At 37.3% G+C, this 27781-nt stretch overlaps 1 protein-coding gene across 2 annotated transcripts in view; it reads left to right on the top strand.

The window, feature by feature from the left end:
- The window catches only part of LOC109403570 (T-complex protein 11-like protein 1), a 48144-nt gene that overhangs the window by 11658 nt on the left and 8705 nt on the right, over window positions 1–27781 (top strand). Inside the window, exon 1 of one of the 2 annotated variants that reach the window (XM_029861575.2) lies at window positions 14980–15176. The exons of the other annotated variant lie outside the window; for it this stretch is intronic. The gene's annotated coding sequence lies outside the window, so the exon portion shown is untranslated. Of the gene's footprint in view, window positions 1–14979; window positions 15177–27781 lie in introns of those variants that run through there. 2 annotated transcript variants of the gene reach the window in all.

Below are 27781 nucleotides of genomic sequence, written 5' to 3'. Positions count from 1 at the left end.
TCGTAACGATGGTTTTAATGAAATTTGTTTAAAGTGATACGTCTGTTTCTCTGTAGTTTTTCTTTTGCATTTCACAACATAACTATTCAATCTTTTATTTCTCTTCCCTACTTGAACACAGCTATATCAGACTGTATCAGTAGACTGCAACGGAAGCGGAGCATCTGTTTCCGCTGCCTTTCAACTTATCCAAAGTGTTCTAAGCCGAAAGCATCCCCTGCCGCGTGTACAGGACATACACGTACTGGGAGCGGTTATGCCAGTAACGGGAAAGCATGCTAATTACAACACTGAGCAAAATTCCTAGAGAAATCTTTAGAAATTTCTCTGTCGAAAAATCCCTAGAGAAACCTCCAAAAAATCCTAAGATGAATCACTGGAGAAATCCTTGTCGAAATTCCAGGTGAAGTGTTTGTAGGAATTCCTGCAGAAACTACCCGAGAAATTACAGGACGAAACTCTACAAAAAATCCTGTAGGAAACTCGCAAGATATTTCTGTACAAACCTCTAGAGGGGTTCCCGGATAAATCTCTTGACTAATTTCTGATGGAACTCTATTGCAATCTCCGAGGAATTATCTAGCGCCATCCTTAGTGGCATTCTTGGAAAAAATCTGGAATAGTGCCTAAAGAAATCATTGGAAGAATTCGTATTGAGATCTCTAGAGAAATATCTGTTAGTATTCAAGGATTCTATAACATTTACCCGAAAACCATTTACCCGAAAGACATTTACCCGAAAACCATTTACCCGAATGTAACATATACCCGAATGCCAAATACCCGAATGCGACATTTACCCGAACGCGACATTTACCCGAATGCGACTTTTACCCGAATGCGACACATACCCGAATGCGACATTTACCCGAATAGTTTATTACTCTGCATAAATTATGATTTTGTGAGTAAAGTTAATTTGTTTTGTTCAATGTAAAAAGTACATGTATTATTTTGTATTGCGGCTCAGACAAATATGTTTAATGTCGAATTCCTCAAAAACACATTTTATTATTTTTTCTCAGAAATGATCCGCGATAGGAATTCACAGGGCAAACACCTGAATAAAACTAATCACTGCAGCTTGATATTTTTTGTGTTTGCTGTTGGCATTCCCTCTAGAGATTTACCCTTCTTTGATTCATAAGCTGTTCTTTCGATAAGCAAAGAACAGTTTATGATTTAAAGAAGAGAAAAACTCTATTTGTAGGCCGAATGGTCACTAGGTCGAATCAATTAGAGAACAGCCCTCGGCAAATCAACATATCATTAGAAAAATAAACTTTGATGAAAAAGTTTGCAATTTGTTCACAATACAGAACATCCTGTTTCTAAAAGAAGGGAAAACTTTTAGGTGTAGACTTGGAATCCATCACTCAATCCTGTGAAAATGTAATTTAGAAGAACATCCTATGATCGAAAGAAGAAAAAACTCATATACAGTTAGTAGTTCGAACGCCAATAAAATATGCAGCAGTACAACTCGAAAGAACAGCTTTTGAAGAGAAGAAGGAAAAATCTCCGATGGATAGGAATAGTTTGGCCACCAAACAACTTAGTGAGGTTAACACTATTTCTGTAAAAGAAACTCTACCAAATTACCCCTAATGGCACGGCCCGAAATCCATAACCCCGAATAGGACTTTATCCACGAATGGGTCATTACCCCATTATAGGTAGAGAAATGGATAGTAAGCCCAGCATACTAACAGAGTGGTCATTAGGCCAAAAAAAATATAGATCGATCGATTAGCAGGCCTCGAAAGAACAGTCTATTCTAAAAAAAAGAAAATATCTGATCAAATTGCTAATTTGGCCACCATTCAATTGTGTAAATCTTAACTTCAAAGAACAGCTTATTATTCAAAGAAGGACAAATCTTTCATGGAGTTAGAAGTTCGTCTGCAAATAAGCTATGTATATAACATTCCAACTCGAAAAATAGTCTCTATTTCCAGTTCGGTCGACCAACTCAGCTACAGTACACAGTTGGACTCTGCGAATTAAAAAGAACAGCCTATTTTAAAAAGAAGGCAAATATTAGAAGAAGTGGAGAATACTTGCAGTATGGCTGCTAAATTGTGAGCGAGTATATAAATGTATATAAGTAGCTCAAAGCAGCCTGTGTTGTTAAAATGTAATAGCTTGGTAATGGAAAAGTCATTACACTCAAATGTTCAGTTGTGGCTTTCGGCATAAAAATTTTCAGCCGAATGGCTTGATGTCTTTTCGGGCATTCTCACTTATCAGAAAGCTAGCCATTTGACAAGGTCTGAGGCAAGAATTCGGTACTAAATGAATTATAATGAAAACGAACTTCGTGGGGGTATGATTATAAGATCGTCTATTTGAAAGAACATTCAACATTTAAAAGAAGGAAACATATCAGGTTTAAATTCTTATAGCTTTCAAAGAAATAGCTATAACTTCGAAAGAACTTTCATAGCTAGATATAAAAAGTATTCTCAAATAAAAACTTCAACAACTATATTGTAACAGCATTTTATAGTTCCAAAGAACAGCCAATAATAAAAAGAAGGGAGAATTATTTATTAAAATATGATTTGGAATTAGCGCTAATAGCATATGTTTAAGCATATTTTAAGAGAACACAATAGTTTCAAAAAAGGCCGGTTAGGTAAGCATACTGAGCTCTTCAGCTCTGCACGCTGAATATCAGGCAAATTGTTTGAATCAGCAACCCTTCATCGCAGTTTTCTTAAATGCATTGCATTTGCTTCTTACGTTTCCGTAATCCCTTAATATTTTTATTTCTTTTTATTATGCAATTTTAACTTATGATAATTCTTTCCTCTACGTAAACCTCTCATGAATCACAACGTTGCTAAAGATTGCCCAAGGATTACCATTTTCTAACTGATTAAGTTTTATCAACTTCTAATAAATTGTCCACAGTGAACACTTTTTAGGCGACCTCCCGAATGATTTCGGGTTGGCGTTCGGGCTTGTAATGTGGAGACGTTAAAAAAAAATAAAAACAAAACTTTAAAAAATCCTCAAATTAAAATTGCATTTTGACCGTCAGTTAGTCCTGTACCAGAGTGCTTGATGATCACTTGGCTTGATAATTATAAGGCAGTGATCCTCAATCCCATTTTTCAACTGCTCCTATTGCAACACCGTGATCGATTTGCGAATCATTCAACACGTTATTTTTGATTATTTCGGGAGTAGGACAACATCCATAAGTAACATTGCAAGGAATTCTACGGCAACATAGAGAACTGGACATAGCGTGCAGCCCGCGGGCCGCACTTTGGTGACCGCGGTTATAAGGTCTAACGAAAGCCGGCTGTATAACACCGAGCCATAACATATTTATTATTGACAAATCATATGGAGATCAAGTCCACGGTTTCGCATTTTTCGGGTAAGTATCGTATTCGGGTAAATGTCGTATTCGGGTGAATGTCGCATTCGGGTAAATGTCGCATTCGGGTAAATGTCGCATTCGGATAAATGTCGCATTCGGGTAAATGACGTTCGGGTAAATGTCATTCGGGTGAATGTGTTTCGGGTAAATGGTTTTCGGGTGAATGTTATAGAACCAAATGCCTACAGAAAAGACTTGAAAAATTCTAGAAGAATTTGCCAGTGAGAAATTCGTGAAGAAATCAAAAGAAATACCACTAGGAAATCCTCTTCGGCGTTTCGTGGCCTTATTGTTTACGCTTCAGACTTAGAAAAATTTCGTCAGCTTCCGAAGCTTTCGAATAATGTCGCCAGATTTTCATGGGTGGTATGATTAAATTCAACATGTGGGAAGTTATTTTGTGGGTTTCGCGTGCCGGGGAAAGTGTGCTGTTTTATGACTTGATGACGACACGGTAACACCCCTCCAGGAAGTTCTTCTGGGATTCCACAGACTTTCCATCCGGGATTCCTTCTAGCAATTCTTCGCGATTTTTCCACAAACATGTACCAGAACTCCTCTAGGAGTTTCTTGTGGGATTCCTTGTAACCAGAAGAAATTTGCTGGAGGATTTTCCTCAAAGAAATCTGAAATCCTGCAGGAGCATCGTTAGGAATTAGCAGAAAACTAAGCACACCTACTAACGCAATTACTCTAGGAAACCAAGAAGTAGGAACATGTGAAAGAGTTAGGGATCTAGGAGTTATTTTGGATTCTAAACTAACTTTCACAGACCATTACAATACGATCATCCATAGAGCAAATAATATGCTTGGGTTTATAAAACGCTTCAGCTACAATTTTGAAGACCCGTATACAATAAAAACTCTGTACATTTCTTATGTGAGGTCAATTCTGGAATATTGCAGCATTGTCTGGTCCCCTTTCAGAATAACGCATATCGACAGGATAGCATCAGTACAAAAACAATTCCTATTATATGCTCTTCGGAAACTAGGTTGCACAGTATTTCCTCTTCCATCATATGAAGCACGCTGCATGCCTATTAACATTCAGACATTAAAAGAGCGTCGTGAGATCGCCATGATCTCATTTGTAAATGATATTATTTCGCAACGAATTAACTCATCTGAAGTTTTATCTAAATTCAATTTCAATACGCCTACACGGCGTCTTCGTAGTCGAACACCTTTTAAAACTTGTTATAATCGGACGGATTACGCTAAATTTGGACCAATTAATCAAATGATGTCAATCTATAATGAACATTGCAAAATGATTGACTTTACAATGTCTCGGCATAATCTGAAACAATATTTCAATAATAACAGAAATAGACACGCATAGTTTGAACGAACTACTTTTTAGACCCCTATAAAATAGTAGTTTACGCAACAAGGTGCAGAATGAAGATTTTTACAGCACGAGTCGTACATTTATCCAACGAGGCTTGCCGAGTTGGATAATTACGACAAGTGCTGGAAAAATCGAGTTCTGCACCGAGTTGCGTACAACGTTTTTTGCAATTTCATAAATTACCGCTTGAGGTTAGTTTTTAACAAAACTTTTCCATCAAACTGCACACTGGTGTTCATAGCCTTATTTAAGAAAATTTGATTATAGCAGGTTATACTGTGTAGTTGTCACTATTTTTCAAAACTGCGTCCAGAAAGCATCAAGAAGTTGATTAAAACTGAAAACAGTGCTGTAATGGTTCATTACGCAACGCAAATCAGTGCTGTAATGAACCCTTACAGCACTGTTTATTTGGTGCGGGAAATTAGGCCTTTTCCTGTCAGACTTGCGTGAGATAAAACAGCCTATTACGATGAGAAATAGGAAAAAATAATAAAATGCATTAAATAGAAATAGAAAACAAAATTTATGTATATGTTTTGTTTACGTCTATGTACTAGCAAAGAATAAGAATATCAAGAAAGCCCACTCCGCTGATGCTCGGGGGGACAATACCGCAGCGCTATCTGCGGATGAAAGTTCAAGCTTCATGCGGTAGTGTGCGTTACTGATTGTATGCGGATACCAAAACATACGCACACCACCTTCTCTCATGACAAATCACGAACACTGTTACATAGAGCTTCCACCTTGAAACGCTTAGAGAGCGCCACTTGTCTTGTCGCTTGATGTTTACATAGAAAAAGACAAGAGAGGGCATTCTTTATATTTTTATTCTTTGGTACTAGTCTACGTTGGATTGACGAAATAAAGAAATGAAATGATATGAAATGAAATGAAAAGAATACCATATATAAAAACTGCAGGAAGTATTTTGCAAAATACTCTCTAATAAACTTTTGGAGGATGTCCATTAGAAACGTCTGAAAGAATTCAAAAATGAACTTCTGGAGGAATTGCAGAAGGATCTGCAGGTATTCCAAACGGAATTCTTGGAGAACATAAAACAAAAAAGTTCCTAGATGAATCCTGGAAGAAGAGTTCCTGAAAAAAAAATCCAAAAGCTGAATTCTTGACTGCAGCTCAGAAGAAATTCTCGGAATGCTTGAAACAATCACAGAAGTACTCACTGAAATAATCTCGGAAGAAGCCCCTGGAAAAATCCCGGAGGAGTTCTTGTAGGAATACTGAAAGAAGCTCTTGTAGGATTTCTGGAAGGATCTCAGAAAGAAAACTTGAAAAAATCCCAGAAGGAACTCCGGGAGGAATCTCGCATAAAATTCTTGGAAGGAATCCAAGGCGGAATTTTGGAAGGAGTTTCTGTAGCAATCTTGGAAGGAATTCCTGATACAATCCCCGAGAGAACTCCTAAAGGAATTGCGGAAGAAATCCTGGGTGAAATTCCTAGAATTCCCAGGTATATTTTCCAGGAATACCTACTGCAAGTAAAAAAAAACTTCTGCAGGCATCTCATTCTATTAGGAAAATCTAGGGCGGGAATCCTGGAAGATACCAGGAACTCCTTAAGAAATTTCGGAATAAATCCTTGGAAATCCTCTCTGGAGGATTCCTGAAAGGAGTTCCTGGAGTAACCTTTTAGGAATCCCAGAAAGGATCCTAGAGGGAACTACTTAAGCAACCCCTAAAACAATCACAGATGGAGCTGAAGAATCACAAAAGGAAATCCTAAGATAAATCCTAGAATTAATTTGTGGAGAAATCATGGAAGAAAATTCCGGATTAATCCCAGGAAAAATAGCTGGGGTAATCCTAGAAGCAATTCCTGGAGGAATCTCGGAATTAATTGCTAGAGAAATTTCGGAAGGAATTTTGAAGGAATTTCTGAACTCCGGAAGTCTCAGGAGGTGTTTCTTATGAAATCACTGTGAAATTCTGTGGCAGAATCTCGGGAGTACTTCGTGGAGGAATCCTGACAAAAGCTCTTGCAGTAATCCCAGACGGAACCTCTTTAGGAATCCTGGAAGAATGTCATCCAGAACTCCCTGGGAATTCTACAAGAAACTTCTGGAGTTTCTTGGCCTTGGTGTTAACAAAATGTTTGCAAGAGTGAAAGAGAAAGTTAGTATTCCACACAGTCCATTATAGAAGGGGTCTGGAATTTCTTAAGAAATAACTCAAAGCATTCTTAGATTTAAATTAGATTAGATCAGATTAGAAATCATCAAAGGGATCACTGCAGAAATCCCTGAATGAATCCTGCAGAAAATTCTAAAAGAATAAAAGAACGTAGACTTTTTTGCAGTTGTTTTAGTTTATTAGGTCCAGTATTTTTAGTTGATTATGCGATGTTACTCTGCATAGTGGGTATATCTTCTGTTACGAGTATAGATCTGTGGTTCTGAATTCCAAATTAGTTGGGATAACCTGCATTATCCTATTAATACCAATGAGTGACTTCCAAGTTTCCAAAAGATTCATGAATATAGCCTATTGCAGCAGGTTATGCAATGTAACAAATTATTTGTTGCTAAAATGAGCAATATTACTTCTGTAGATTTAAAGTGCTGAGTTTCAGAACAGTTTGAAACCCATGCCTACAACATCCCAAAAAATGACGAATTATTCCATATTCATTAAGAAGGTTATTCAAATTCGTATGAATATAAACTATATCCAAAATCACACGCTACTCCGAGAGCGAGCAAAGGCGCTTAAGCCTGGGCTGGTAAACCACACCCATTTTAATGTATATTGTTTTCTATAAAAAGAGCGACAAGTTGAACGCTGCCTACAAGATACTTTCTCAAATTTTATGCCGCCGTCTATCACCGATTGTAAGAGAGTTCGAGGGGTGCTGAGAGGTGGGGTTTGAGAAGTCCTTTAAGCAAACACCTTAGTTTGTCGTTATCAGGTGTGAGAGCTAAAAGCTACGAAAATTTATTAACGTTTATTCTTAATTGTCTAGTTTGTTGACTACTTATATCGGTTTCACTTCAACTCTCTATATTTCCCAACAAGCTTCCGTAAATCTCTATCGTTGAGTGACGATGAAACGGAATATGAGCTACAAAACATAATTACAGGGGATGGACAAAATGATTGGGACAGGCAAATTTTTCGCTTTTCAAAAAATGGTCGAATAGCTGTAACTTTTTGAAAAGTGCATCAAAAAATCTCAAATTTTTACTGTAAGTTGATCAACTAGTTGTGTATCAATGGTCCAATTTTGGTCAAGGTCGGGCTATTCAAAATAAAGTTAGGGAGATTCTAGAAAAAGTCAAAATTATTCGATAGCCAACTTTGAACTGTTGTATCTCCGTCTTCAGTGAATCGAATGCAATGAAATATTGAGCGTTTATGACGCATATAATAAGCATTGAAAAACGCTTAACTTAACTTGAAATTATTAACAAGAAAAAAGTTACAGCGATTTCATTTATTTTATGATTTTTTAGTAAATTGGTCTAATTTTGAAATGCTTCCCATTACTTTTCAAATTTGATGCCGGTTGTTTTGTTACTTCCTTTCAAAACATATTCATATTAAAGTCAATTCGAGCGAATTCAAATAAACACTAGTCTACAAAATAAAACGAAAGTCGTAAACTTCTGTCAACGACCAAAATTTTTGAAACATAATTAAGCGCTGATTTCGAAACCGTGCTTCAAAAAATTAAAAGTAGAACAGTTTTTGAGTTTTAGCTCAATATTAAGTTTGACAACTTTTTAAAATATGGAATTTAATAAAATTCAAAATTCAAATATCTTGCGTTTTGTTCAACCAATTTTAAATCTTTTTCCAAAAATTAAAAGCTGAATATAATACCATTCGATCATCTGAATGCAGGTTTTGCGTCAGAATGATGACATTCAAAATAATGGCGAATTTTGGGAACGATCTCCTTAAATTTTAGCAAATTTTTCAAAAAATATTTGAAGAAATGTATTTTTTTTCGATAAGAATAAAAACAATTTAAAATATCTTTCTCAACGTTTATTTGACAAATCATATGTAGGCGTGTTACAGTAAAAAAATCAGCTCAATCTGAGCATTGATTACGGAGAATGAGATGTGTCAAGTGAGCGACTTTGCTTAAAAATAGAACAAACATCGATTTCAAATCATCAACCTTGTATGGAAAGTCGAAAAAATTCCGCTCTGCTGTATTTTTTTTCCTTCGCGTTTTTTTGAACTCAGGGCATGATTCTACACCAAAAACGATCATCAGCTTACCGAGTTCAAAGATGCTATAAACTAGTGTTACCATCTCGAACTTTGAAGCGATGTTGAAATTTTCGATAATGTGGTATTATATCAGAAAAATAATCTAAACGCTATGATTTTATTCCTTGTGAACAATATTAGATTATGTCAAAAGTGTTGCAAAGCTCATCATATAAGTCATGAACGCTCAAAATTTCATTGCATTTGGTTCATTGAATCCGGAGATATAACAGTTTAAAGTTGGCTATCGAATAATTTTGACTTTTTCTAGAATCTTTCTAACTTCATGTAAAATAGCCCGATCTTTCCAAAAATTGGACCATTGATACACAACTAGTTGATCAACTCACAGTGAAAATTTTAGATTTTTTGATGCACTTTTCAAAAAGTTACAGCTATTTGACCATTTTTTTAAAAGTGAAAATTTTACATGTCCCGATCATTTTGTCTATCCCCTGTAATACTTATTACATAATCCATATTATTCCATCAGAATTATGTCAACTCACGATATAACCTCACAGGGTAATCGAAATCTAGACGTCGGGTGATTCCAAATTCGCAACTCATCCAAAATTCATTGGGATGAGTGCAACTCAATTCATTATTTATGCTTACTTACTACCTCTAAATACCGTGATTTCGGGTGAAATTGATCACTTTTCGCAGTTTTTTGCGTCTAATTTTTGCATGTTTGTCGATATGGTTAAATTCAATGATTTAAAAAGTACGACCATGGGTTTCATCAGTCAATGAGGTGGAAAGTTTTACAGCAAATCATTCTATTATAATAAATATCATTTTAAATAGAAAATCGAAAATTTCACTTTCGGGGTGAAATTGATCATTCAGTGAAATGCCTTTGTAAGTGCTGAAAATTATTTTTCCAACTGAATTAACCACCCCAGAATGCGAAAAGCTATGCAAAACTGTTGCATGTTTAGTATATTTTTAATTATTTAAGTTTAAAGTTTAATAAATCCAAAGAAATTGCCTAAAAGTATGCAATTTTCTTATTAATTATGTGTATCAATATTGTACTTCCGAATAAATGCAATTTTATGCATAGATTACCGAATTGAATGAATTTTTTAACGTTTATCAACAATATATTGATTCTTAATACGACGTTATAAAATGTAATATTTTCTCACGGCGAGTTAAGTTATACCGGGTTGAAATTTTTACCCATATAGAGGAAAATAAGTCAAATTTACAATACCACTCAAAAAATATTAAATGTGTTCTTCCTTCAATCTAAATAGGCTCTAATATATCTGATTAGAGGTAAATTGAGAACAGAAGTGGAAAATCTTTGGATATCAACACTAAAATTTATTGACATTGATATAAAGAAAATACATTTTTTCAAGAAAAATCCAAAAAGTGTCAATCCATGATAACTTTTTTCAACGTTTAAAAAGTACCTATGTTTTAATAGTTTTTAAACCATTTACATATTGTTAGTGTACGTTCAAAACTTCATGCAATTCGGTTCACTGGTTTCCGAGATATGACTACTCAAAAATGAGTTGTCTAAAGAATAGTGTTTTATCCAAACGGTTCTAACTTTGCGAAATATTGACAAACAGTCAAAATTTGAGATTTTTTGATGCGCTCTATGAAAAGTTATTGCATGTTCAACTTTTTTGTGAGAGAAAAAAAAGTTGCCTATCCCAAACATTTTGGCCATCCCCTGTACATTACATGTGCGATACAACTACGGAAACAAAAGTTTGGAAGTGTCTATGAAGATCGCCTAACACACAGTTTCGGAAAATATTGAACTTAATACCGAAATATGTAACTAATTGGCTGTAAAACATGTAATCTCATCATTCGATAACCCTTGAGCAAGATGATGGCCATTTTCCACAATTTGTTTTAAGTTTAAAACGTTATTTTTAACAAACAAAAATGGACCTCTCGTCGATCAATTTCACCCCACTGACCAATTTCACCCAAAATCACGGTACTGATGTTTAATAATTTATCAGTTAAAGAAAATTATGATTTTGATTATAAATGTGGAACACTTTACTTATCATGCATACAATCTTTTTCTCTCCTAGTCCTCCTCTTCTCTAATCTGCACATCGTTCAACGATCATCATCAACGATCAAATCTGACTATACATGTCAATGGTTGCTACTCCGTGATTGATCTGAGCTGGTACCAATTGTACTGAGATCCAAATGAATAAGGGCGGGGACACTCCACTTATTCTCAAAGTGCAATTCTAGCAGCTCATACATTTTTGGATCTATAACGGTGCCGGCCACGTCCTTATAGTCAGTTAGGAAGGGAAAGGAATGTTAGAGTGTGTTGGTTGTTGCTACTAAAGACCGAGATCACCTCTGCATCCCCACAACCAGCACGGACTGGGGTATTTGTTAGACGGAAAGGATGGTAGATCTGGGAGTCACCGTTGCACACTAAGATCAGCTCGGTATTTTCCCCATCTTTTTACTGAGTTCTCAACAGCAGATTTAACTCGGTACGCTCGGTTATTTATTTTGCGGATATTCTGCAAATGAGTTACCGAGCTCAGCTCACAAACTGTCAAAAGTTACTGAAACACAGTAAATATCGTTACTGGTGAACGGTAAATACGATTACCGAGTGTACCGAAATAAATCTGCTGTTGAAAACTCAGTAAAAAGATGGAAAAAATACTGAACTCAGTGAAAAAATTACTGAGCTGGAACATCTGAATCTTAGTGTGTGGGTCGGTGATGCGATCCATGGATAGGGGGTTATTTATAGTGTTCGTAAGGTGATAGATTGTATGGTGAATGAGGTGAATAAGGTCAAGCGGCACAGCACGCTTTGGTTGCATAACTTGTAGGTGTTCTATACACTGTGCTGTGAGTGGAAATTGGAAGGGAGGGAAACGACTTTTTTCCAATTCGTTTCTGGTTCTAGCGATGGCTATGAACATATGAATACAGTGACGATTCGTTCGTTGAGAGCTCGTTAGATGGGCTGTCTCGATGGTTGAATGTTCACTGGTTGGGGCAAAACCCAACTAAAAAGCACTGTCAATGTCAAAACGAGTTTGACGTCTGACCGCCGTCGCATCACAGCTCCTGTATACAGAACGTTTACGCAAGTATGTGAGTGTTCCGTGACGTATTTCTCGTCACTTGCGTGTGTCTAGAGCATTTTGATCAGTTGTCAGTTGCCCCAACGAACGAACACGATTCGCTAATCGGGGCGCAGTCGTGACCCAACCAGCGAATCCGGACTGTATACATGAGTTGTATATGTAGAGAAGAGAGAGAGAGTGAGGAAGTGGATAGAAAGATACAAAGTAGGATGAAAAGGGACGGGCCAGGGATTGAACCCATGACCTTCTGCATACGAATCAGAAGCGGTAGCCACTAGACCACCAAGCCCGTCATCTCTAATCTGCACATCGTTCAAACTAAAAAATGGTTCAAACGTCATTCTTCTCATGGAACGGGGTGAAACGGAACGCAGAATCAAACAGGAAAAAGGGTTACCACCAGTGTGTTTTTCGATGCCCACAGGGTTACAATAAGTTCAAATTAAAAAATGTACCCCGTTGGTTTGCATGAGGTGTCGTTCGAACCAACGGGGGTAGACGGTAGAGGGTACCATATGCGGGGATAAACACGAGTGGAACGATTTTCATGAAGTCCGTTCAGTTGCTTGGTTTCGCTGATGATATAGATATTATAGCTCGCAAATTTGAGACGATGGCGGAAACGTATGTACATCCGACTAAAGAATGAGTCCAAGATGGCAAATTGCTCTAGGGAGGTATCACCGCGTATTCGTGTATTTGAGCTCACTGGTAATTGCCGACAACAACACTAGCAGAGAAATTCAGAGGCGCATTTTGGCAGGAAATCGAGCTTACTTTGGATTCCGCAGACCCTTCGCAGAGTGTGTTAAGGGCGGACGGGACGGTCGGGGAAATATCCACCATTGCTCTGTTGCTACTAAGATGGTAATCTCAGATTCTACTTCATATTTTGCAACAAAAACCTATCACTGTGTATGCTCACTTGCAGTGCATATGCTGATTGTTTTTCAGCATCTTCAGTGCGATAGAACTCGAGATTACCATCTTCAAAATCGCGAGGCAAATTGTTAGAAAGAGAGGCAAGATAGGAAAAATAACACGGCGTCCCGTTTCACCTTAAGCAAGCTTACTACAAAACTGAGCGGTTGGTACGAGATGTCCCCGCTCATTAGCTACCTATATGGTAAAATAAATAACGCTGCACAGTAGGCCTGGCCGCTTTAATGCTTGTAATGCATTTCTGATGCACTCCAAACATTAATAATTACAAGAAAAAATCATTTTCCAGGATTTTCTCAATGAATGGCTGTGTATGTGTAGACTAGAATAGATTGGATTTCTTGGTGTTCAGGATATTCTAGGATGTCAATGTTATCTCAAACCCAATTACTCATTTTGTTCCTCAGTAGAGGAGAAATTTTTGCAATAACTTTTCCGAAGACAAAGTTCACTTTTATCGAATGGATGATTTGATACACTCATTTTTGATTTGGATATGACCCCTTTGGCACCACAGGGTCAAAGAAAGCTGTTAAAAAACTTTTCTGATTCAAAATTTGTTCTTAATGTATGTCGTTCAAATAAAATTGGAAATAGCTAAAATATGGATTACGATTTAATTATTCCAAATTATAAATTGAGGCTTTAAATTGGGCGATTAAACCATAACTTGTGATTTGGATGCAAACGTATCCGTTTAAAAAAAAATAAATTAATATTGTTCTGGACAAGAAAAATTGCAAAAATTATAGTTATCTATCTAGACTTGATCTATGCCCTAGCCAACCATATGATCGAGCTCGCTCGCACAAACACCACGGATTCAATAGGTACCTAACTGGTCTGGTCTGAGAACCACAGCACCACAGTTTTCTACGACGCATGTGTTTACACTTTGTTTTGAAGCCACTGACTGAGACTGACTGCCGTCCCGCGTTGTTGTTGTGTATACACAATAAACCCGTTGCCGTGGTTCCGCGTCGTCTCCTGCTATCTACTCGTGCGGTTGTTCCCAGAGTGACGACGACTATACGCTTGGACCAACACCACCCCATTCAACATACACTGAAAAAAATCTTCACATTGTTTTCATCCGATTTTCACATGGACTGTTTCCATACGCTTATCCATTGAATTTTATGGGAATATCACATAGATTTTGCGAAGTTATGTGATTTTCCAATAGAAGTTATGTGATTTCCTAATGACTTCCATGTACCGTATCGATTTCATGTGAAATTTCCAAAGAAATTTTCATCGGAAAATCCAATAACAGTTATATAGCCAAACTAATGGAAATTTTCCATGTGATATGTGATTTATTTTTTCAGTGTATGATTCCACCAGACACATTGTGGTGGTTCATTCATGGCTGAAATATGGACGTTGCATTAGGATCTATTAGATGATTCAAAAGTGCTATTCCCGGATGGCCAAGGATTTCCTTAAAATGGCTCCATAATCCAACAAACATTTTTTGCTGTACAACGACTGAATAAACTACTTTTCAGCTTGATTTCAAAAATTTTAACTGAATAAGCTCTTATTCAGCTATCAATGTTTCTTGGGAAGTTGCTTATGAAAATACTGGCTTCTATTAGATTCAGCCATACGTTGTCAGTCATTTGTTGAGGCCGCTCAGTTCCTCTCGATTTTGGTTCTCCGATGGAAACAAGTATATAGTTTTTTTGATGAGCTAGTTCCATATTATTAGAAAAAAAAACAATGTATTTGTAAAATTAAACAACATTTTTTGTATGTATCCGATTGGAAATATGTAATCTTATTTTACATAGTATTTTCGAAAATTCTCGACTTTCTCTGTGGCATTTATCCGACTGCTTCCATTCACTGACTCTCCATATATCGATATGATGCCATCCGTTTGGTTGGGTTGAGCTGGTGGTTGGCATGGCGTATTCAATTAGATTGTGTTTGGTCTCAATCAGAAGCGCGAGCCAGCCAGTCAGTGCTATAGACGAGGCAGTTGCCTAGCTTTTGCACGCGACACAGTCAGTCTTGTCTTGATCTTTGTTCGATACGGTTAGCTAGTTCTCCAGTTGGGTATTCCTTTCAAGTGACTCTATAAAGTGAATAAGTGTGAATACTTTTCCCTAGTGCAGTTAGCAGTGAGTGAATTCGTTTCCCCCTTGCCATTATCGATCCGATACGCCTGACGCAATACGTTTGGAGTTTGTTTGCAAACATTTTTTGGGAACTCTGCATCACCTCGTGGGTTGTTGTGAAATCATACGCAAGCGAACGAGAATTTGCGCGAAAATGCTAGAAAGTGCGAGACGTTTCGATGATTCAAGTGGTGCGTTTCGGTAGAGTCTCGTGCGTAAAGGCTACCATATAGAAGCTGGGAAGCTTGGGATTATTTTCAAACACAAGGGATTCATGTGCAAGCTAGTAATTGCGCATTTAGGTGGTTGAAACGAGTTTCACGTTCATCACACACGGTGTTGTACCCAGAATGCAGGGTGACGAAGGGAAATCGTGACTATGGGTAATGATACTCAGAGCAGTTGGGAAGTAGGTATCTATCTAAGCATAGATTTGAAGTGGCAACAATGGAGAGTGCTGGAAGTGTGAAGTATGGCACTTGGCTACGACGTTTCGTTCTTTGTCCCTATTTTCATCGTTGGTTGAAAATTTGTCAAAGGTCAATGATTACATAAACGTGATGTGTCTAGTTATTGACACCTTAGGAACAAAACGTGACTAGGAAAAGTTTTTCGGTAACAATCGAAACATGCGGATGTAAATGCAACTGAATAACTGTATAACTACGGTGTTTTCCACACCGTTTGGGCGATGGGCCCAAAAATTTAGGATTGATTTCTAGTTGGATTTTTTTCACTAGATGATGTTGTAGTATAATTGATTTATACTACTGATATTTTCTCAGCCCAACAAAACAATGTTTTCTATAAATAAGTTTATCTGGCCAAACTTAGTTCGGTAATGTAATTTTAACCTTCATTTTGCATCACGTTGGGGACAGCTCGCTAGCGTAGTGTACGCTTTGGGCCAAAAATGACCCTAATGCCAAAGGAGGGTTGAGTAAGAAATCCTTCAAGCAGGTGGCACCGAGGTGAAGAAACTACTGTTGCTAATGTATCAAATCAATGAAGCAATATAAAGACGGCGTTTTGAACAAAACCGTTAACTGTACAAGAGCCATGTATCGGAAAGATTGCCAGTCAAAAACTACCGCACTACATGCTACTGATGTAATTTAAGTCACAGATATGTTAGTCTCCGCACAAAACCTCAGGGATTTATTTATAAAAATATTCAGCAAATCCTCCAGTTAATTCTCCATGAATTTCTCCGAAGAATTCAGGTTTTATTTTCTAATTCCTCTTGTAGGCATTTGACCCAGAATTTCTCGTGGAATCCCTCTCAGTATTCCACTCAGGATTCATCATGGGATCCCTTCTAGTATTCCTGTCGGGATTTTTTCAGGGGCTCTTCCCGGTGTTCACGATTCTTTCCGAGGTTCTTTCAGAAATTTCTCCAGAGATTCCTTCAGAGACTCCAACCGGGGTTTCTTCATTGACTTCTTCGTTCATTCTTTTGTATTTTTTCCCGGCATTTTTTTACAAGGATTTCTTTCGGTATTCTTCCCGGAATTCCTACATTAATTCCTCCCGCCATTGATTCTTCCGGGATTCCTTACGTTATTCCTGCATGCACACTTTTAGTTCCCGAGCTCGGTTGTACAAATCTTGGTTTCAGAATTTTAACCGAGATCTTGGCAACTTACAAGACTTGTAGTTCGGATTTTAGACATTTATAAGGAAACATTTAGATTACTACTCGGCTGTGTATTTCTCCCGGGATTTCTTCAGTGTTTTTATGGCTTTCTCCCGGCATTTGTCTCTGGGATTTGTTTATCGATTAACCACGGGATTCCTATCGGAATTCTTCTTGGGATACCTTAATTGATTTCTTCCGGGACTCTTTCACGGATCATTCCCGAGATTACATCAGGGATTCGACTAGGGTGCTCCCGGGGTTTTCTTCGGAGCATTTCTTCCAGGATTACTCTTGAGATTACTTCAGGGATTTTTCAAGAGATTTCTTCAGGGATTCCTTTCAGGGTTCTTCAAGGGATTTGTCCTGAGATTCCTTCAGTAATTTCCCTTGGGAGGGATTCCTCCAGGGATCATTCAGGGATTATTCTAGCACAATTACCGAACTTTTTCAAGCTTTCTGTCAAAGATTTCTCCAGGATGTTCAAAGGCTTTGCTTTCGAGATTTTTCGGGGATTATTGCAGAATATTTTAGTGATTTCTGTCGGATACAGAATTCTTTCTGGGTTTTCTTCCAAGATACTTTGAGAGATTTCTCCTAGACTTCCTTCATGGATCCCTGCTGGGATTCCTTCTGGAATTGGTCGCAGGATTTTTTCTTCGAGTCCTCCCGGGTTTCCTTCATTAATTCTTTCCGAGTTTCATCTAGGGATTTCTCCCGTGATGTCTTCCAGCATATTTTCAGCGATTCCTACCGGTCTCTGTTTGGGAATTTCTTCGGTAATTTGTACTTGATTTTTTCAGAAATTCCTCCAGAGGTTACTCCCGCTGTTCCTGGATTCCTTCAGTGATTTACCTCCATGATTCGTTGTGGTAATATTCTTCCGAGATTCTTTCGGAAATTCTTCAAGGCCTTCACACGCCAGGGATTTCTTGGCAATGGGTTAGGGTGGAGTATAGGATAGGGTATATGATAGGATATAGGGTAGGCCAGGTAGGGTATGAATGATGCAGGGTCATTAGGCCGAAGGTCATTAGGCCGAATAGCCATCAGAATGAATTGCAATATTCAGCAGTTATGAAACTGAAAACGTTATTTTTATTTTTATTTTTATTTTTTATTTTATTTTATTTTATTTTTACCATTTTCAACTATTATTGCCAAAAACTATTTTAACAATCAAACTAGAAATAATAGCCTATGCTTAAAAGAAGGAAAAAAATATTATTTGAATATCAGCAGTTTCAGCGCCAAAAACTATGTTGGCAATGATGCTAGGAAGAGCAACCTATGTTCAAAAGAAGGAAAAATTCATGCTGAGGGTGACAGGTTCAATTCTCGGCCGGACCAGGAACTTTTCGTAAAGGAAATATTCTTGACTTCCTTGGTTCTTCGTGCTTGCCACACGGTGAACACATGCAACATGGTCATTAACAGCAAAAGCTCTCAGTTCGTAACTGTGAAAGAGCTTATAGAACTTACAGAACAAACAAGCTGAGAAGCAGGCTCTGTTTATTACATATATAAGCAAACAAAACGATATTATTACTTATACAGTATAATACACAGGAAGTACCGATCAATCCATAAAGAGAAGGCAAAATGTTTGATTGAAAAATTAGAAATTCAGAAACAAAAGTTAAAAGAACAGCCTATAAATTTAAGAAGGAAAATTTGCCAAATAAGAATCAAACTAAATTACCATTAAATTCTACGTTAAAACATCTTGAAATAGCAGCCTATGAACAAAAGAAGGAAATTCTTCCTATGAACATGTTAGCGGCTTAAAAGCATTATGATTTACAACACTATAACGTTTCTCTCAATGAACAACAACAAAGACTCGTCTAATATTTTTTTCTTATAAGTCAGACACATGCCGGGGTCCGTGACGTAGTGGCTACACGTTTGCTTTACAAGCAGATGGTCATGGGTTCGATCCCAGCCCCGGCACTTTCGTCAGTTGCTCTTTCCCCCTGAGAGCAGCTGACACTGACCCTCTTCTGAGCTCATGACTCAAATGAACCCGGATACTTGGACATCGGCGAACAGGAACAACAGCGACACATGAACATCCTCGTGCTCATCATTCTACCATGATAGACGAGTGCACCGATGAACTGAATTCATCGCGTTCGAGAATTTTGACACTAGAGCGGGGTCGCTTCCAATCAGAATTGATCAATTCTGATTGGAAATTGTTCAATTCTGATTGGAAGCGGCCCCGCTCTAGTGTCAAAATTCTCGAACCGCGATGAATTCAGTTCATCAGTGCACTCGTCTATAGGGTAGAACGTGAGAGCAGCGCAGCGGCAACCAGTTCGATGTAGTACAATAAAAATAGAATACATTTAGGCGCTGTACAGAGTGTATGTACAGCTTCCAATTAGAATCGCTCACGCAGTGCCCTAGTGGACAATAGAGCTGTATATTAGGTAAAGTGATTGAAGAATAAAAAAAGTGAGACACATCAGCTGATAACTTTGTCTACTTAAATGTTTGTCCATTCTACTTTTTGTCTGTTCGAACTTTTGTTCATTCGACTTTTGTCCTTCGAGCATCTGTCCCAAAGCCGTCGAAATTAAGTGCGAGGTTGCTATGGAGGATAACGTGCCTCTGGAGCCGGCGTTCTGATATCTGAGGTTGCTACATAACTCTTAGCTGGCAGTCTTTGTCATCGCTTGACCCGTGGAAGCATGAGGTAGGAACTTGTGAGGATCAGAGCTATGTTGGACGCTTTCCTTTTGGACTCACCGTTTTGCAGTTCGATGTAGTGAAAGGCTGTAGGAAATAGTTACTCAAAAGGTATAAATTCTTAGCGAACATGTAGAGTGTTATACACACCAAACGCTTACAGCAAAGTGAAAATCAGTAAAACGAATTGCTGAATTATCATTAAATCACAGACAAACAGACGTTTCATTCTACTTACTTATCATCGTTATCCTTTTTAACGGTTAGTTCAAATATTGTGTAGTTCGCAAATCGCTCGGTCACGGCGCTCGCATCGTTTTTGCTCCTGTTTGATGTTTTCTCTACCGCAACCTATTGATTGGTTTGCGTAACACAGCTTGGTTAGCATTGGGCGATTATGTTTTCGTGACGATGATTTTTGTCGCAATTTGTTCCAAGTTATACATCTGTTTGTCTGCGATTAAATTTTTGCTGGAATGCAGCACAACCTTACTGGTTATCAGTGCTGGATGTTTCAGCAAATTGCCAAAATTTTGCTGAATGCATTCAGCATGGAAAAAATCAGCTCAATTAGCTGGTTATCTGCCAAAAATACTTAGGGCACAGACAAACAGACGTATTACTTGGAACAAAGTGCGATTAAAATCATCATCACAAGAGCATAATCGCCCAATGCTAATTATGCTGTGTATCGCAAACTCATGTAGTAGATGGCGGTAGTGAGCAAACGTCAAACAGGAGCAAAATGGTACCAGCGCTATGAGGGAGAGATTTGCGAACTACATAATATTTGAATAGTCCGTTAAAAAGGAAAACGACGGGGAGTGGGTAGAGTGAGACGTCTGTTTGTCTGTGCTTAGGGTGTACGAGCAAACCCTGGCCGTAAATCCTGAACATGACTGGAAGAGATTTTGAGCACAATTATATGTTCACTCTTAAGGTGAAGCATCAAGAAATCCCATTGCATTTTTTCATACAAACTTTAGAGGCACAAATCTGACGAACAAAGCATCGAGCCAAGCTGCGCTTGTTTTTCATGGCTTTGCTCACTTCCAAAAAATGAGGCAGCTTTTACAAATCGAGAGCATTTGTTTACAAATTTTCAAGATTGGTGCTCTTGAAAACGTGAGTAGGGGACCAAGTCGGCCATTGTGGCAGCCATGTTTGTATTCTCTGAAGTTTAAGTTTAAGGCTCAAATAACCATCATTCAGTCATCAGCAATCATCAATTATTCAAAAGGAGTTTTCTTGCCAGAAATCTAAAAACCGTCAATGAAAAATATTTCACTGTTATCCAGATGGTAATTAGAGTACAATGGTAAAGTTTCATTAACCGTAGTGTGGCCAGCAAAAAAAACACCCGTAGAAGGCCGGCAGGGTACCCGGGTACCCACGAAATGGAAATGATCATATCTCATCGATTTTTCCACCGATTTTAAAAGTTTTTGCCTCATTCAACTCAGAAACATTATCTATCGAGATCGTATTTGATTGGACCGGTCCGATCACCATAGGTACCGGAAAATCCGGATTTCCGGATTTGTGTTTTTATACAATACAATATACGGGATTTTCGGTAGGTTAGTAGCAATTTCGGTACCAAGCATCGTAAAATTGCTTTGGCATATTGTATCTCACCGGCCTGGAATCATAAAACGTGTTGACTTTGAAACTGTGATTTCGGAACAAGCTTCCCGTGAGGCCATGGTTGACCATCAACACTTTAAGGTATGCTAGCCTTAACAATGTGGGTTTCAATATGGTATAAGGACATGCTCCCAAAAATATGGATTTTCCGAAAACCACGGTGATTAGATCGGTCTAACCAAATATTTTCCCGATAGATGATGAGTTTCTGAATTGAATGAGCTAAAAATTTCCAAAATCGATGAAAAATTGACGGAGATATGATCATTTCGATTTCGTGGGTACCCGGGTACCCTGCCGGCCTTCCACGTAATAAAAAAATGCAGGAGCCCCTCCCCCTGCCCCTCCTCACTTTAAAATTTGGTCAACCCCAGTAATAGATGTATATTCACGAGTTCTAAGATTTAACAGAGTTCCAACATCCTAGTCTCAATAAACATTAAAATATCGAGATTTGAAATTGAAAAAGGTACCCGACACATAAGTGTTAAAATTGGTTGTGATTTCAGTGAAAAAAACTGCTTTTGATTTTCTGGTAAACGATGACGATTTGTTTCCTTAGAATGCTGGAAACATAAAATAATATTTTGCTGAAATACTAAATTGACCTCATTATGTTAGTATTCTTTCAGGAACTTTCGGTAAAAAATCATGAGCAATTTTTGATAAATTCTTCTTTTGTAGGCGAAATTAGTGTAATATCCTATTCGAAGATTTTCTCTAGCACCCCTTAAGGAAAAGGTATTTGGAGTACATAGCTCTAATTTTCTCGAGCACAATTTTAGAGAACCGTCAAACGTATCTGGCTGAAAATGTATCTTGATGCTTGCTTCCGCACAGTAAACATTGAGTTACATTTTCAGTCAGATCCGTTTGACGGTTCTCTAGATTTGTGCTCGAGAAAATTTGAGCTGTGCACTCCAAACACCTTGTCCTTAAATATTTGGGAATTTTTGAAGGAGGGTTGTCATAGAACAAATTCAATATTTGCAGCAACCAAACTCATTACGAAAAATTGGAAAAGGGCAACTCCAAAAATCATTATATGACATTTGACAATACGTTCTCGATGTCCACTATAGCGTGATCTATTCCGTCCAACTGCGTGCAATGGCCAATTCCCCGACCACAGACACTATCCGACCGCATTTCGCTGTCTCGCTGTTTTGCCGACTCGCGCGCGATTAGCCAAGGTACGTTGCTGAACCTACTTACCCATACACGGTCGGTGTAAACCTACCTCCGTAGTAAAAGAATAAAAATAGAGAAGCACGCGAGTTGCTGGCTGGTTGTGTATCTGTCTAGCGAGCTCTATAGTGACGAACACGATGGCAACCAGAAAAGATCAAAAATAATGGACCCTGTATCACAGTGGTTCTCAAGCATCGAACATACTTTGAAACATTCAATGAAAACTCCATTTTTTTTTTCAGAATTTGGAAGAGCATATTGCAAGCTTATAAGTAAGATCGTAAAATCGCAAAGTATCTACTGGCAGGGATGGAAATACTCACTTGTACTCAGATACACTCATTTGCTATTCTCATAGATCAGAAGCCTGCAATCAAAAAACAGTGACGCCGTTTGCTGATTATGTAAAGTATGTACCGTCGATGGGGGTGACAATGGGTCTGGGGGGTGAGATTGGGTCAAAACAGAGAAACACAAAATTTGAAATAGCTCATCAACTATCGCTAATTTATGTTGATAACTTTATATTATTTCAAAGAGGAGATGTTTTTACACGTCATGACGCAGAATAAGATGTTTAGCAATAATGGTTTTTTGTAAAATTTGTGGCTAAACTTATATGATGAAAGCACTATTGAATCACTCTGAAAAAAATTCTCCATCGTAATATTTCACAAAAGTACCTAACCATAAAATTTCTTATAAGTGGTTAGCTGTAGGTATTACTTGGTTGATGCAATGAAAAAAGCGGGCTGTCATTGCTCTTTTTATTACAAAAAATCAATATTTTCGACATAATGTCTAAATATTAAGAATGGGGGTGAGATTGGGTCAAGCAAGTTATCGAGTGCACATAACCTTAACAAAAATTCAACTTGTTATTCAGTCCCCATTCGACCCCCTGGCGCCCTCAGGCGGGTCGTTCGTATCACGGCCACTGGATTCATCTTTTCCGGATGCGGCCATCCGACGACAAACTTTAATGCGTGGTTCACTGGAAAAATCGACACTGATTTTTCATTTGGACCTAACTGACATTTTCGAGCTCTCTTCATCGATCCTCTCTTTGTGTTACCACAGAATGTGTATTTAGTTTTCCAAAGATTTTTTGGTTGAAATGCGAAGAAGACGACTAAATGTTGCTATATAAACAAAAAGAATAATGATTTTGTTTGTTTTGATCAAGCTATTAGCAAAAGAGAGAGTCGACGAAGAGAAATCGATCAAGTCAGTTAGGCCCTTATGAAAAATCATTGTCGAAATGTTTCAATCTGTTTTGACCGGTTTGACCTCAGTTTGACAGATAAAATCGATAGGCTTGTTTACGTCGATCGCATAAGATGTAAAGAGATGCGAGTATTGTGTATTCAGTTCAAAGTTGGATTATCCCGACTGTTTGTGAAACTGTTCAGAACAGTCGTCGAATTTCGAGGGCTTGTTCGAGGGGGTCCTCGATGTATTCTATAGAAATCGATCAATCAGCAAATTGGTTTCGAGCACATCATTATTGCAAACATTCAGGTCTTAAGAACTTAAAACATAGGTTATTATCTTGGTTATTATGTAAATTGCGAGGTAAATTGCCTTTATTACACCTTATTTTAGAAAATACAAAACATTCATCGCGGAAGAATATCCTCACAAATTTATTAATTGATAAACATTGCATCTGAACACCCCCCGACTTCCGCGCTAAGAAGCTGGGGGCTTGGTTGCCGGCAACAGCTGATCAAGGAATCAGTTGGCGCCCGTTTAGCGTATCTTCATAAAAGCACGCCTTTCTTCGAAAATATGTCGAAGAAGTGTCAAGCGGGAGTGTTCATACGTTTAGTGCCCAAAATTTATAACAATAAACCGATGCGTTTAGACAGAAGAATAAGTTTACCGTTGTGCTAGAACTCATACAAAATTTATCAAAAATTCCGTTTAAATGTTATTGCGGGAGAGGGTCTTATAGTGTGAAATGTTGTGTAACATATAATTTAAACGACCCTCTATCTTGAGAAGGAGTGTTTTGCTTTGGCAATATATGTAAGTGTTTATAACGGAGGATTTGGTTAAAAATTTCTAATGCAGTATACTAAAAATATCATGTTTTTTTTCGTGAATCTTTCAATGCGCCTCTCCCTCGTTGTAATCCCCCCTCCTCTCTAGAGGTTGAAACTTTAAATGGGGATGGGGATGGTGACTAATAATGGCGATACAACAATAGGTATAAACGTTATTTCATTAAATTTCAACCATTTTTTTGGTTGTATTAGCCCTTTTAGGTCGATTAATCATCTTTTAAAAATACCTAAGTGTCTATTCGTCATGGTTACATTGTATTTCAAGTAGGTTTGCTAGATCTATATATATAAAAATGAATTTCTGTCTGTCTGTCTGTCTGTCTGTCTGTCTGTCTGTCTGACCACCATGGATTCGGAAACTACTGAACCGATCGTTATGAAATTTTGTGTTTGGGTATTTTTGGGACCGGGGAAGGTTCTTAGCTTGGTGCGAGACCTCTCCGGTTCCTGGAACGGGGGGCTCCCATACAAATGACCTTGCGGGGAACGTCCCCATGGAGCTGCACGTCAAAAAACACAGTAGGCAGGCAGTACGACGTTTGCCGGGACAGCTAGTGATCAATAAAATTAACTTATATCCTTAGATAGGCGATTTCGAATACTTTTACCCATTCTCACCCCCTCTAAGGGGTGAGATTGGGTCAATTTTCAATCATTTGTAGTTTAGTAAGCAATTCATATAATGTGATACTTTCTTGCTAAACTATTATTACCACATAAAAGAGTATACATACCAAACAAAAAGTTATTCCAACTTCAATTGAATTTGTTATTTAACAAACATTCTTTGAGTATCCTTTTTTGACCCATTCTCACCCCCAACGACGGTACCCCATTCTGGGATGATTCTTAGGATAACATCAGCCATAAAATTGGTATTTTCCAACAGCCATCATTACCTCAAAACTCTTTAAGCCTGTTAAGTAGTTCTGGAGTTCAATTTGAATAGGCCGTAATTGTGTTGAGAATCAAAGGAGGTACATACAACCTATTCAAATCGAACTCCAGAGTTGTAGAGATGTACGAGAGACACAGGATTACTGCTTGTACGAATCAAAGTTTGAGAAACACCGCTATGTTGCATCCACCCGATGGATCGTTTCACTGCGTTTACTACAGGCGGACGGTAGTGGAGCAACGTATACAGTAGGTATAATGCATTGCTTAACGTCGCCGGGGCGACGAGCTATGGGACCGTCGTAGATGGCCTCGAAAATTGTTCGCCGAATTTTGTAATCGAAAATGTAATGATTAATCCCCCTGTGAAATTTTTGTAACATTCCTGGAAAGTTGGAAAATAAATTAATCATTGGGAAGTTGATTATGGAGTTGCTCAAATAGTTCAAAATAGTTTCCAATGAACAGGATCATTTATTCGGCAAAGTTGTTAAGTACCTATACAGTGATAGACATTCGTTTAGCCGAGGCTAAAAATTTTTCTAAAATGTGTCAGGAAACTCATACAGAAGATTTTATGATAAAACTTTTTTTATCGTAGTGATAGTATATCTAGTACTGTTTTATAAAAATGTGATACATCACACTTACATATACACTGAAACAAAAACGAGGGTAAAAACCCTTCAAATGTCATTTTTGCCTAGACATTCGTTTAGCCGAATTGTACAATTTTTAGAATTCCGTAATAAAAAAAACATCAAATTTCTAAAAATATCCAACAAAGTCATTTTGTATGGTGACCTGCATTATAGATCGACTTGTAAATCATGAATTAGATCGTTTTTGGAAGTGTTGCCATATTAATTTTGCATGCATCTCATATAAATATATCATAATATTGTAAATGTTTCCAAATTGAGATTTGATGTAGTTATTTTAATCGGAAGTGTTTCAAAAGAATCGAATGAAAGTTTCATGACCGAAGCAGGTTGAAAATTTACGAAAAACAATGTTTTTAACAGAAAAAAATAACGCAAACCATCAAAAAATCACATATTTAAGTATTGTTTTGATGAAATATGATGGTTTTACTTGCATAAATAACAGCGTTTACTACTATTACGTCTTCTAATAGCTCCCAATATCTTCTAGACTGTATTCTGGCTGAAATAACATACATTGAACGGCTCACATTTCTAGCAATGGCACCAAAAGTATTCAAATTTCTAGCATGAACTACTTGTTTCATAATTTAGACATTCTTTTCAAATAAAACATGTTAAAAATGAATGTGGTTCACAACTAAGACTCATTTATAATATATTTCTTCAGATTGAATGAAATAAGCCAATTGTTTGACCATATCTTGCGTTTATGTATGAGCACCTGCTTTTGAATAAACAGGGTACAAAAAATCTGACACTTCTTGCAGTTCTTTCACTTTGCAGTCTTCTAACTCATTTAGTAATGCTAGTATCAAACAGGTATACTCCACAGGCATTAGGACACGTCTTTATTTCAATGCAGAACTATTTATTTTAACTTTTATCAATCCCATTTTAAAGTTTAAGCAACCAAAACCAATATACTTAATTTTTTCATGACATTTTATGCAATAATTTGAACATTTCTTACAATAATTCTGTGCCATATTTTCAAAACTGCCAATCTAGCTTACGTTTGAGTGTTTACAGAAATCATTTTTCTTAAATAAATTTGTTTATCGTCGCTTCTCCTTATCGGAACATTTTTTTATAATATTTCTCTGAATTTCACAAATAAATAAACTTTTAAGGTCAATTATCTTGCTAACACGTCATAAACTAAAGGCCTTGGAGTATATCCTCGAAATATGCTCACGAAATTGCAAAAAATCTATTGAAAACATTTTTTTCATTTACCTCGGCTAAACGAATGTCTAGGCAAAAAATGACATTTGAAGGGTTTTTACCCTCGGTTTTGTTTCAATGTATGTGTAAGTTTAATGTATCACATTTTTATAAAACAGTACTAGATATACTATCACTACGATAAAAAAGTTTTATAATAAAATCTTTTGTATGAGTTTCCTGACACTTTTTTTGGTCTCGGCTAAACGAATGTCTATCACTGTATCAAGGGTTTGCAGATAGTACATACTTATAGTTTCCTTGACATTCCATCCCTATTGGTACACCATGTGTATTTTAGCATTGTTGTCTATTAAGTATAGGGTAAATGTACCAATAGTGGTGCTCTTAGTAGCTCCTTGTAGTAAAATAATTGAATAAAATTGATAATACCACAAAATAAAAGGTCTGAAAACATTAATCGATAATTTTTCACTTAAATTTGCTAGGAAAAATGTAAAAATCATTGTTTATTTAGGTTTTGGCTAATAAATCACTTGCACCAACTATAGGTACATGGTGCCTATTATGGAGGTAAAATTTAACATTGGTTCCTATAGTGGCGCATTCCATTGAATTCAT

Source organism: Aedes albopictus, chromosome 1 (assembly GCF_035046485.1).
Source record: "Aedes albopictus strain Foshan chromosome 1, AalbF5, whole genome shotgun sequence".
Lineage (NCBI taxonomy): Eukaryota > Metazoa > Arthropoda > Insecta > Diptera > Culicidae > Aedes > Aedes albopictus.
This window is presented reverse-complemented; position numbering and strand designations above follow the sequence as displayed.